The following is a 12,712-nucleotide window of genomic DNA, read 5'->3' on the forward strand; positions in this document are numbered from 1 at the left end:
AGTTTAAATCAGCTTATCCACAGCCAGCAAGCTGTTCCATTTACGCAATTTATCTTGATTTTAACTCACAAAGTGAACATTAGAGAATTGGATAAAATATGCAAATGGTACCCTCTAAATCCCTGAAGTAATGCAAACACAAACATAATAGCTGAGGTATTTAACAGTGACATTTACTTACAGAGAATACCTTTTAAATCCAATAACCATTTTGTTAGTTTTCTTGAAGTGGTAATCTACAGAACAATCATAAGAGATCTGACAACTATTCCCTTGGAAAACATATCGTTTCTTTTCTTTTAATGACTTTACATTAAAAAGTTTTTATTCTGGTAACTTCAGAAAACCTCTAAGAGGAGCATTTATAACCAGTTAAGAATTACTCAGAAGGGCTGTTATTACTTGAAGCCTCCATACACTGCTCTTACTTCCACATGCATGTGACTTTAAACATATTTAAATCCTGAAGTAAGTGCAAGTAAAGCACCTGTTTAACTGCTGTTATGTCCAAGGGCTTTCTTAAACATGTCCCTTAATTTCTTCCTGAAGTAAGGTCACACAGCAAGATTCATGCCATCTGTGATTCCCTCCCACCCTTTCCTTAGCCATTGGTCGTGGAATGTCTTATCCAGAACCAGGTGAAATGTTAAAAAAATTTTAATTTGCTTGTAATGGCAAACTTCTTGTACACACAATTAATGTGTGAAGACTTTGTGTTTTATTTCAGGGAACATTAGATGCTCAAAATTCCAATGCCTCTAAGTTTCAAAGCACTCAAGGGTTAACTGTTTTACTGTCATAGTGTTTTGAGTTGGGCAGTTATATAGGCAACACAGCAAAAGTTAAAATAGCAATAATAAGTCTTCCATCTTACATCCTGACAACAGAAATCGTTTGTGTTTCTGTACAGGGAGGTGTTCATTTGTGGACATGTATGAAAAGTTTTGTCAGGGCAGCAGTATGCCTGGAGAATTCTAAGTCAATAAAACATTTTGGGTTATTAGTTGCAAAATCAATGTTGAATGTGACCCTGAAGCATTTTGAGGATAAATCTGAATAGCCAAGGTATCATTCATTTTGCTACTAAATTATCCCAAGGACTGTCACTACAAAAAAAATGTGATTGAAATGAAAGTGTAGCACGACATAGGGTGAGAACTAGAAGAGAATTCCCTCTAGAACTGGGGTAGGGCTTCCTTAATTTATTTATTTTTAATCCTCTTTTCAAGGACTTAGACTATTGATTTCAAACTATATCTCTGCTTCATAATAAAAAGATTTCAGGCCCAGTTCTGCAAATTCTTACTTCTGAGGCAGTTCTTACAATTCCTATTTTGTCAGTTCAAGCTGCCATTGACTTGGATGGAGCTATGTAGAGTGCATAAATAAAGCACACCTGTAAGTCTTTGCAAGACTGGGTCCTACATGAATAAATCTGTTTTAAATCACAGAAATATCTCCCGTAAACATGACTTTGAAGGCTGAGCCACACATATTTGCACCTGAAATAAAGAAATAACCAGAGGTATTTGGAATACCATTTGGCAAACTTTCCATTAGGAGATGAAAGTCTTGTTCTTATTGTGAATGTCAATTTTTTATATCATCTAACAATTCTGCTGGGCTGTTGGCAAAGCTATTTAAGTTCTGTAAGTTTCTCTCACCTCACCAGCTTAATACAATGTTTAGAGAGACCTTGACAAATTCAGACCCTTTAAAATATTTAAGCTAATGTTGGCTGCAGGCAAGACTTATTACATTACCACAAAAATGTTTAATGAGAAATTAAGTCCTTTAGGGTCACAAAGCATTAATGAGAATATTCATATGCAAGAACACTCAGTTTTACAAATATGACCTGAGTTTTCTCTCACTATCCAGTTGCTAACATGTTTCCCAGAAAAGATTGTGAAGTTTTGTATTAAAAAACCAAGAAGCATTTAAAGTACTTTTCTTCCCTTGCATTCAGCACAAAAAATGGCAAAGGGCCGATAACTGGGGAATATCGAAGAAATAATTTTTAATTCACTCTTCCAAGGAAGCTCATGTTTTCAAAGAGATTCATTTATTTCAAATGAAATTTTAATCTAAATCATAATGCTTCCTTTTAATAGAAAAAGTTTCATTACTGATGGATGGCTGTGTTTAGTTTTCTCCCAGCTGCATCTAGGAAAGAAAGAAACCCTGCCTACCACCACCTGTTTGCAGTCAAAGCAAAACTACCAGTCAGCTACCTTTGATCGCAATGGAAATGGGAGAGCTTCCAGATGGCCAAAGCGCCAAAACACTGGTTAAATCATTAAGTTCAGTGCCCCAAACCTTTTGCTGACATTAGAAACCTAAATGTTATTGCCAAAACAGCCCAGAGTTAAGTGCCTACAGCTCAGCTACCGGGTGGGAGGGGGCTGTGTCCCCAGCTGGCAGATGGAGCCAGGAAGCAGGCACTCCAGCTCCTCCCGTGTAGACTCTGCAAAGCTTCCTGAAGCTGTTCTGAACTTAACTCCCCTCAGGGGCCCAATTCATTCCTGATACAATACACCTCCCATGCGCTGCTGACATCTAGGCTCAGCAGCACAACAATCAGGCTATATACTCCTTTGAAAACACAGCTAGAGGAGGGATCTATTAATAGTACTGTCACTCTGCTTATAAAATGGTAGAGGTCAGGCTCTTTGCCAGGGAGACCAACATATCTTGCCTCTCAGAGGAGTGCTCCAGCTGTCTGTTACCAGGCTGCCACCAGGCAGAAAACAAAATGAGATTCAAAGAGTGAATATGCAAGAAAAAACAAGTGTGTGGCTAGGGCATCACTCAGAGAGATGCAAAGATTGCAGTCCTGCTTTCTGCACAAGGCATTACTCACTGTGTCCTAAATAATGATTAGACTAAATGCATAAGCAACACCATGAATAAAAGAATCAATTTTTTTCACTCATTTTCTTTACTTCTCCTGACTTACACTGGAGGGCCCAGCTCAAAATTCAGAGCTCTGAATTTGCCATCTCTTCTCATCATAAGTGTGCATTCACAACAGCACATTTTACAGTAGTTTTCAACTACAGCTAAAGCAACAGAGACCAATTCTTCCTCTGCATGTGATGGCACATACTGAAATGTTTGTGGTTCAGGTAGTGAAAAACTGTTAAGTATGTGTCATTTGTTGCTTTGATCATGCAGAGAATAAAGTACTATGTCTTCTCCCCCCTCTTAGAAAGCTGCTTTAAGTTCCATAGGTGTAAGCACAAGTTATTTAGCCATTCTGCTAATCTTAGTATGCCAGATACATGAGGAAAAAATGCCAATTGATCTGAGTGTGTGAATTCAGATGTTTAAAATACATTCATCACCATGCACTTAACAGCTACCTTTTCCAGCACATCGCTGACAAAGGAGCGCATGAAATGCAGTCACTACAACAGAACCTATTTATTTTCCTTATTAAACCATTTTTGCTTAGAGACAAAATGATAAAGTTAAACAGCCTTCTGCAATTTGCTAGGTAACAGAAAGACTGTTTAATCTTTGCAGATTCCTTTATGGAGAGCTGGATGATTCTTTTGCATTTTTATATCCCTTTGTACACATGCATGTCAAAGGGCATGTCTGTATTCACAGACCACACAGCAAGTTCACCAAACCATGCAATACTTTTGCCTCACTGGGCTGTATAGTTCTACAGACAAGCAGAAACCAAGACGTCAGAAGATTTTCACATGGGTACATCAGAAATACAAATTTATGTGAGACCAGATTAATGTTCAAGATCTGAAATTCCAAAGTCACTGAAGACTCAGTAAGCATTACAATCTTCAGATAATAAAGCAACATCAATAAAATGTACTTCAAATGCATGTCTGAAATAAAGCAAAGGCATGTAATTAAGGAAAGCAGAAATATAGAACAGACATAGCTTCAATACAGCAGGAAACTTGATTAAATCAGTGTATCTGCTTAAGGAATGCATATTCCTCCAAATTGCATGTGCATAAAGTTCGGAGAGTTAGACTTTTGACATTATTCCAAACTGAGTAATTCAGTCACCTCTCTTGAGCTCACATTTCTTAGAAAATACTGTCTGCAGTTCTGGGAAAAGAGTATTTATAAAGTACAGCCAAGGCATTGAGATGTCTAGGCAAAGCTGGGATGACAAAAAATTATACAGTACCTTCCACCATAAAGAACTTCTATACACTCTCCTGTGTCAAAAACCCTTCAAACACCAGCAGAATTAAATCTCCTCTTATGCAGAGTATAATCCACATTTATCAGCCCAAATCAACATTGTTTAATTGTTATAAAAGTGAGAATGGATAGAAATTTAATTAAGCAGAGTAAAGGAAAATATTTACTTCTCTTGAAGTGGCATCCTTAAATAATGATGATCTCCTTTTTTCTCATTTGTAAAGAAAGAAGACATGCTCTTCTAACACCAGTCGGGAACATGGTACTATACAGATAAAAAGCCAAAAATGTCAATTCCTGTGAAGTCAGCAGCAGGGGACCAGAACTAAACAAACAAATTAGTTTTAAACATACAGCAACAAAGTATTCCAATGCAAAGGAAAACTCAAGAAAGAAACGCTGTAGCAACAGCCAGAAATTTAAATATATATGTCAGGAGGGGGGGAAAAAAAGGTGAATGCTCAAGGAAAAATGAATGGTAAATGTCTGCCAGGGAAAAATCATCTGTTAGGGTATCATGGAAGGTTAAGTAGAAAGTGTACCATAAATTTTCTTATCCTGCTACAACACTGAGCTGTATATCTATCCAGTTGTCTAAGGGTAATCTTTTTCTTAGAAAGAGAGAACAAATAATGATTGATACAATAATGACTTTGCAGCGATCTTCATGAAAAGCCCCAAGAGGATGAATCAACAAAACTAGTTTTAACTGGTAAGTACAAATGGAGGCCAGAAAAGACAGAAAACAGGTTAAAGACCATTAACGCTGTCGGCATTCTAGTCAGTGTACCTTCAGAAATTCTCTGAAAGGTATTCAGGGAAGCATCTGGTTTACACATTGGGTCACCAGTGATTGTTTTTCCTGTTTTCTGCTTCTTGAGATTTCAACAGACTGTAAAAAGCAAACAAACTCCTTTTCTTTCTTCAAAAGTAGGAGTAATCAAGCAGAAATAAAAAAACTTCATCCAGCTTGGGAACTGGCCAACAAATTCCTGGTGGTACTTGGGAACACACTATTAAATACCAGCTTGCTCTCACAATATCCTGAGGACTCAGGGCTAACCAACTAAGAAATATCAGGTAGCTTCAAACAATTAAATAGAATTAGCAACACCAAACTGGCATGTTTTCCCAAACAAATCTCAAGAAGAAATGAATCAGTCAGACAGCAATCTAAGAACATGATGGTAAGACAGCTGTGGTTTAGCTTTAAAACTGCCTGAATTATTCACCAAATATTGAACAAAGCATTTAAACTGTTTCAGTATTCAGTAACTCATACCCCTCAGCAACAGGGTGCAAGTACCTTGGGAGAGTATCAGACAGTACAAAATTCATCTATCCTACTGCAGTTTTGCCATGTCAAAAATGAAAGATCATGCACAAACATACAATGTCCCACCATAGTAAACACAACCATGAAGCTCTGCACCCACAAACCATGGGTGACAGCGGATGGAGATGGAACACTTGTCCTTGACTACAGCCTCAACTGGGAGGCAGCAGGCAACTGGTGCTCTCAGTTGTTCATTTTCCACTGTCTTGCAGAGACCAGCCCTTCACTGGAAAACAGCCTCTTCCTGTCACAAGTCACTGCTCACACGGGTATCACTCAACCTGGAGAGCTGCAAACCAAGTAACATCATTCAATGCTTTCCGCCTCCATGCTGAGGCCAACCCTGCCTCCAAGAGCATCTTTCCTTTCCACAGGCAGGGAAACTACTTCAGAAGGAAGAATGTAGGAGTAGAGCATCCATCAGCTCCTGGCTGAGACCACGAGCCAAGAGGCAATGAAAAGGTACCTGAATTAGATGCATCCTCGTCAGTGATTTAACTCTTGGCCCTGAAGTAGACTAGAAATGCTCAGCCAGGTTAAGGAGTATGCTCCCATTCCCCCCCACCGTTTACCTAAACCACATGGTTCTCAATTATGAACTCATACAGTGGCAGAGCCATACACACAGAATTCATGCATACCAAAAAGTCAAATATAATTGTCTGGGGTCAAGTGCATTCACAACATCCTGGAACTTCTTCTGTTTACATGGCAAATGTTTTGTTTAACACTGTAGAGATTGATAACCATGATCCATCTCTACAGTACTGTTTACTAATGTTCAGTGAGAATGAATGTGAAGTTGAGTGGCCATAAAACGATACTTCCTCATTTTTACTCGCTTGTCCATTTGACTATTAGTGATACTGGCCATCTTCATTTGCTTCTCACCTTTTTCTACCACCTAAATACCCACTAGTCCCACAACAGCAACTCCATCCTCTTCTGGTGATTCTGTGGTTGCCTCAGTCTCTATTCTATCCTGTACAGTGACAGCCAATATCCGTTTATTTGCTCCTAAAAGAAAAGGCCAGACCATATTTTATTTTATTGTCAGTAAGATTTTTTTCATCAGTTTCAGATGGATAGGGATCTAGATTCTGTGCTCATTTTCATTTCTAAGTACCTTTCACACTAAGCATCTCTGCTCCACCCCTAAAATTAGCCAAACCAAATATTTTCAAATTTGAGGAATGAAGAATCAGAAAGGTCTCTTGACCTTTATTAGTTACAGGGATGATGTTACAACTCACTGCTACTTCAAGAGAAAAAAAGCATTTATAATTGTGTGTTTATATTTCTTTTTCTGTATGTATTCACACAAATGCTTTGGCTGGACCCCTGCATGTTTTGTGAGGTTTGTGGATGCAGAGGTGAGGTTTGTTAAGCAGAGTACACAATTAGCAGAGCTGCAGGACAAAAATAAATTCTTTCACCACTAACTTAGTTTGGAGATTGGATTTAGCAGAGCAAACTTGACAGCTATATTTTCTATTTGAATGTTATTTTACTTTGTTCCATTTCCAGAGCACTAAAGGATGCATTAAAGAATTTCCATTTTATTGTTAAAAACAGTGTTTCCTACATTAAAATTCTTTACTATAAAAACCTGATACCATGTGAAAGATACAATGCTTTTCTCATCTCATACTCTGGGCAGAATAACTGTACATAATTATGACCTGGCTGCCCAGTTTTCATCTTCTAAGCATTCGTGCATGAGAACTTTTATTGTGCTTCCACAATCTATTGATATTTTTACTTGCATTTTGATTGAGAAGTAATTATCTCCATAGGGTGGAGAAACCATTAAGAAAATACAGTACAAACTAAGCTACAGTCCTTAACATTAAGCCTGCCAGTTAAATCCTCTTCTGAGCACATGCACAGTACTAACATTGCAGCTAAGCTGTGAGGTATCAGTGTTAAGCTCCAATTTATTTAAAGAACAAACACACAAACACTATCCTCTATATTTCAGACTCTCTTCTGTTCCTTTATGGGACAAGCTGAGCGTATGACACAACCTCCTGAGGTAATCCCTCTTGGACAGCCGTTGTTCCCTCACTCCCTTATCACCTCTCCTCTGAGCTAGAAAGCACAAGCTGCTGGGGCTACTCCTGAGATCCCAATAGGTAATGGCTTTTCTGCTCCAGCCTGGCATGATGAGAAAGGCTGGAAATCAAAGGATCTGATCACAGACTCATTTAAGCAAGTTCTAACATCTCTTTAAAGCTATAGGGGACAGCATAAAACCAACTATAACAGTTCGTGTTAAAACTTCTAAAGCATCCACTGCTGGCAGAAGGTTGAGGATTTCAGGCAGGGTTGCTGCCATTCAGAACAGGAGGTGATTTTTAGCTACTGGTATAACAAGCACAAAGAATGAACAAAAGTGAATGCAGGCAAAATTTAAACTGTAAATTGAGTTTTATACCTAATTCTAGTGGTGTAATACACATTTCTTCACAATGATAACCCCTGTGATCAACAGGATCTTTGCACAGGACAGATATTTTTCTTTGCTAGTTGTAGCAGAGAAAGAAAATCTGCTCATAATTATCATACAGCATCTTTTAACCTTGTTAATAGAGTTCAATATTAAATCTGAGTACATTGTGTGAAGGAAGCCTAGCTGTCATTTTATGACTCTTGTTTTGCTGAGTAGGTAGAGTTTAAATCAATAGCAAGGGCATTCTTCTCCATCTTCTACCCTCACCTACCTTTGCCATACTTTTCCACTTTCTAAAGAAAAATAGCAATAAGAAAAAACACCATGCTGTTCCACTTTAACTTAGAATTTTTGAAAGGTAAGATGATCAAGAAAACATGTTTAGTATTAATCTTTGATTTGTGAACAAAATATGTAGCAAATATTTTCTGTTTGTTGCAAAGTCAAAGTACAGGCTATTCAAGAAAGAGAGAGAGAAGGAAAACAAAACTATCAACCACTGGTGCTTGAAGAACTCTAGTAACACTCAGACCATTGCAGGAAAGAGTCTGGTCGGTAGTATGACACAAATACATTGCTTATTTTATGTTAGTCTGCTGGAAAAAGAGGTAGAGAAATCTTACATCATGCAGGCTTGACTCCTGCCTCTTGAGGTTTTTTGCACTGAGTGAAAACAAGATGAAGAAATGAACTGCATCACCTGTTTACTGTGTAATCTGTTAACAGCAACTGATTCACTTCAGTCCTGTTTTAGCATTATTGCAGTATCACTTCTAGTCTAGTCACTGAGATTCAGTAATTAAGAAAGCATTCTCTTTCCACATTCCTTATAGCAAGAAATGAAGCAGCAAAGAACCTTTTGCTGAATCCATGTATTTTATCTTCTCTGTACATAATCCCACAAGGGTCAACAATACCACACAGCCATGTCAAAATGCAGAAGACTGGCCACAGATATCATCCAAAATCAGATAGCAGCCTGTACAGAGTGCTTGACATGTGAGACAAGCCTGTCCTGTCCATGTTTCAAAATTTTCTAGTTGATAATGCTACTTAGATTTAACATTCTGCCATTTCAGACAAAATCATTATAGTATAAACACTGTTCTGCTGTTACTGGCTCTGTGTATTATGTGAATGAGCAAGACGAGTGATGTGGTTACGTACCCAGGGTGTATCTAAGTTTTACTCATCCCATGTTAGGCACAAACCTGTCTTGTTTAATTGGACAGCATGTACATGCTGTACTTACATAATATTTAGAACCCAAACCTTTTAAAGTGATCCAAGGAGCCTTCCATTTATGTATTCACCCTCTTTTCAAACAAGTAGTAACTGAAACCACTTTTTTCTGTTTCTCACAGGCTCCTGGACTGCACATAGTATTTTTTTCCAACATATTCCCTGCTGCACTGCTACAAATTTGTCTCTTATTTACCATGACTGGAGGACTCTCTCAAAAACCAAACCCCCTTAGGACTACCAGTCACTAAATCTAATGCACAGAAACTGATCCAGCACTTGGTGCAAAGTATTCAACTATCCCACCCCTGCATCTGAAAAAGGACAAATTAGGACAGCATCATGACTTGCACAGTGCAGTTCTACCATCCTCAAGACAATATCCAGTGTCCCTGACTCAACATTCACCATGTCTCATGATTTGGCAGGAAACCTGTAAGCCATAGGCAGATTTTACAATGCTACCTTGGTTTCATTTCTGAGAAGGACTTAGTAGCTTGCCACCCAGGTAACGCTGTACTGGGCTTATTAGAGCTCTAAGGAGCACAGCAAGGCCTATACCCCCCCACCGATCATTCTGCTAACTCCATGGGAATTTCTGCATGTACATGTGAAAGAGAAAAGGAAAGAACAGAATGTTATACTGACAGCACTTGACTAGTTTAGAGGTGAGCACGAAGCAGTATCTCTCATCTGTGTTTGCTCCTAGCACGGCATGATCAAATATGCAAGATATTCAAGTTGTCAAACATGACCAAGATGTTGGTCATGACCATTTCCTTATTGTAATAAGAAAATAATTGCCTGACATGTTCACCTTCAAATTCTAGGCTTTCTTAAGTTATTGTAATTCTGACATTAACAGCAGATATAACATGACTAAACAAAGTCCTCAAACCATTTTATATATACCTAGAGTTTTAATCCCTACTACACTGCATCAGCTTCATCTAATAGCTAAGTGATTGAACTCATATGCTTCAAAGCAAACACAGAAAAGGATCTAACTGTGCTGGCACCATTTGCAAGCACCCTACTTCTTGTTCTCATCAGCAGGTTTGCAGGAATGGAGAAAAGATCATGAAAAGAATTCAGTGTAGAAATGAAATGCAGAATGAAGTAACCCACTATGCTTTTTTGTTCGTTTTCACCATCATTTTCTTCCTATGCAACTAAAATACAAGACTCAATTTATGAAAATTAAAGCAGAGTGAAGAAGGAAAGAGAGACAGAAATTAAGTGTATCTTAGAAATTTGCCATTTGACCCATAATGATGGAAATGGTTTTACTACCCAGATGGTAATTATGTTTTCAAATTATATCATAATTATTCAAATGCAACTGACCTTGCCATGTATAACTTAAGAACTGCTTGTACAGTAGAAAAAACAGCTTTTAGACTGTTTGCAAGCTGAAAGTTGATTATGCTGAAACATTGCGTATCGAAGAACAATGTGTTCTGACTCAGTGAGAATGAGCTGACTGGAAGCAAGGTGAGACACTAATTAAAATCTGTGCAGCACCTGGAAATTAGAAAGTGATTTAAGTCAAAGTGTCATTATTATCAATGTACAAATATGTATCTCTCCATGGATGAAAGAACATATAAGAAGAACATAGCTAGTAGTTCTTTATTCTCTAGACCCTTCAGCTTATGTAGGAATTCTGCACTGATATGTCTGATGCTAAAGATTATTTTTAATATGTTTCTCGACTTTTCTAAAGAGATGTTATTTTCTTCTGTGTACTTGGGAAGAGAAAGTTAAACTCTCAAAGCAGATAAATTACATGTTGCAATCAGACTTAAAATGCATAGAAAAATACCTTTAAAACATGCAATCTGATCTAATAGGGTTCAGCTGGTTCGCATTCTCTAAGTAGGGTTCAGTAAAGCTTATCATACATTGGTACATGAAATAGATACATGGAAAGCCATATTAAGTCAGATACCAAAGTAAACAAGATTTGTTGTAACTGTCGTGGTTAAAATGCAGATTTTGTTCTGTCAGACTAGAAAGTTACGTCATCTTAACATAGTTTATTCTCTGCATGTCACGTGTGATCCAGGATACCATTCAAAACAATATTCAAAAGATTTCTGTTTGTTCCAAAGTAAGTTTCAGGCATTGGTAAGTGTTCTGTATTTCATTTAAAACAGTCTGTGCTTGTCAAACGTTCTTGCCTGTTCCACAAAAATGCTTATCCTAGCCCCACCACTACAGTATCTGAATGCCTTCTAGTATTGTATTTGTGTGTGTGTATAGAGAGAGAGAGAGAGACATAAATGCCACCAAATCCACCATACTCTCTGGTTTATTCATTTGTCAGAGAGGGAAAAATGAGTGTGCAACATAGCATAGCAGTACAGCACGGAGGGAAACTATGCATACATTTTTCAAAGTGCATTTGGAAATTAACTAAACAAAGTTTGGAACCCTGCTCTGCCTATGGACTAAAAGATGATACCATGGCCCTTAGGTGCTCACTACAAAACCATGGGCTATATCTTCAGATGAAATAAACTCCTGAAAATTTCATCTTCAACTTGCAGGTAGAAAAATTCATTACCTTTGAGGATTAGGATTACTGACCCTGGTTGGCCTTCTACATCTTAACAATGAATTTTTTTGTGTCTCTGAGCCCCACGGGGCCCAAAATTTGAACTTGATTAGTACTTAGTAGGGCAGAAGTATACAGACTGCTAGTAGCCCACAGCAGTGAAAAGAATTCAGTCTTCAGTGCTAACTGGACCATTCCATGTACATCATCACACCATGGCACTCTATCTAGGAACAAAAGATTCTCAGCCATAGAAGTTATAAAAGACAGAGCACTCTCTGAATGTAACAATAGGTTTCAAGGACACACTACGTTGCACTGCTGAAGATAGCTAAGCTAGAAATTTTTGAGACTATCTGTAGGGCATAAAAAGCCACCAGTGACAAAATACAAACCACTATACAAAATCAAGCAGTGTTGCCCTAGAATCCAGTTCCAAATCCTGTCCTGTCCTCCCCTGACACTTGAGTTGTTTGAGCTAGTACTTGATGGCACCAAGGGAGGAAATTGCTTATTATATTTCCCATTATACTTCTGTAACTATGTATGAAAATAGGGATGCCATCTATAGATATGAGACATTGCATAATGACAGCCTACAAATGTAATATGTCAACAGAGAAAAAAACAAAGATGACAAGGAGGTTGTAAACAACCTAAATCAATCCATTGCAGGGATAATAAGAACCATCCTCAAAGTCACCCTTCCAGGGGTAAAGCCAATTGTTTATAATTTGTAACTGCATCTAAAACACTTACCCTGGAGGCAAGGAAATGTGCATCACCTTCTCTTGCCAAAATGAGCAGAGTTTGCCCCCATTATCCAACCCCACAACAAGCCACTGCACTAAGTAACAGTGAACAACCTGCATGAACATACAAGTTTACATTTTCAGTGTTTCCATATGCATTGGATGTGTATACATTGCTCAGCACAGGT

At 38.0% G+C, this 12,712-nt stretch overlaps 1 protein-coding gene across 2 annotated transcripts in view; it reads right to left on the minus strand.

Annotated features, from left to right (window-relative positions):
* Positions 1–12,712, minus strand: part of HHAT (hedgehog acyltransferase) — a 144,112-nt gene that overhangs the window by 76,642 nt on the left and 54,758 nt on the right. The gene's annotated exons all lie outside the window — the stretch shown is intronic.

Source organism: Corapipo altera, unplaced genomic scaffold (genome assembly GCF_003945725.1).
Source record: "Corapipo altera isolate COAL_440 unplaced genomic scaffold, ASM394572v1 48b, whole genome shotgun sequence".
In the NCBI taxonomy this organism is placed as follows: Eukaryota; Metazoa; Chordata; class Aves; order Passeriformes; family Pipridae; genus Corapipo; species Corapipo altera.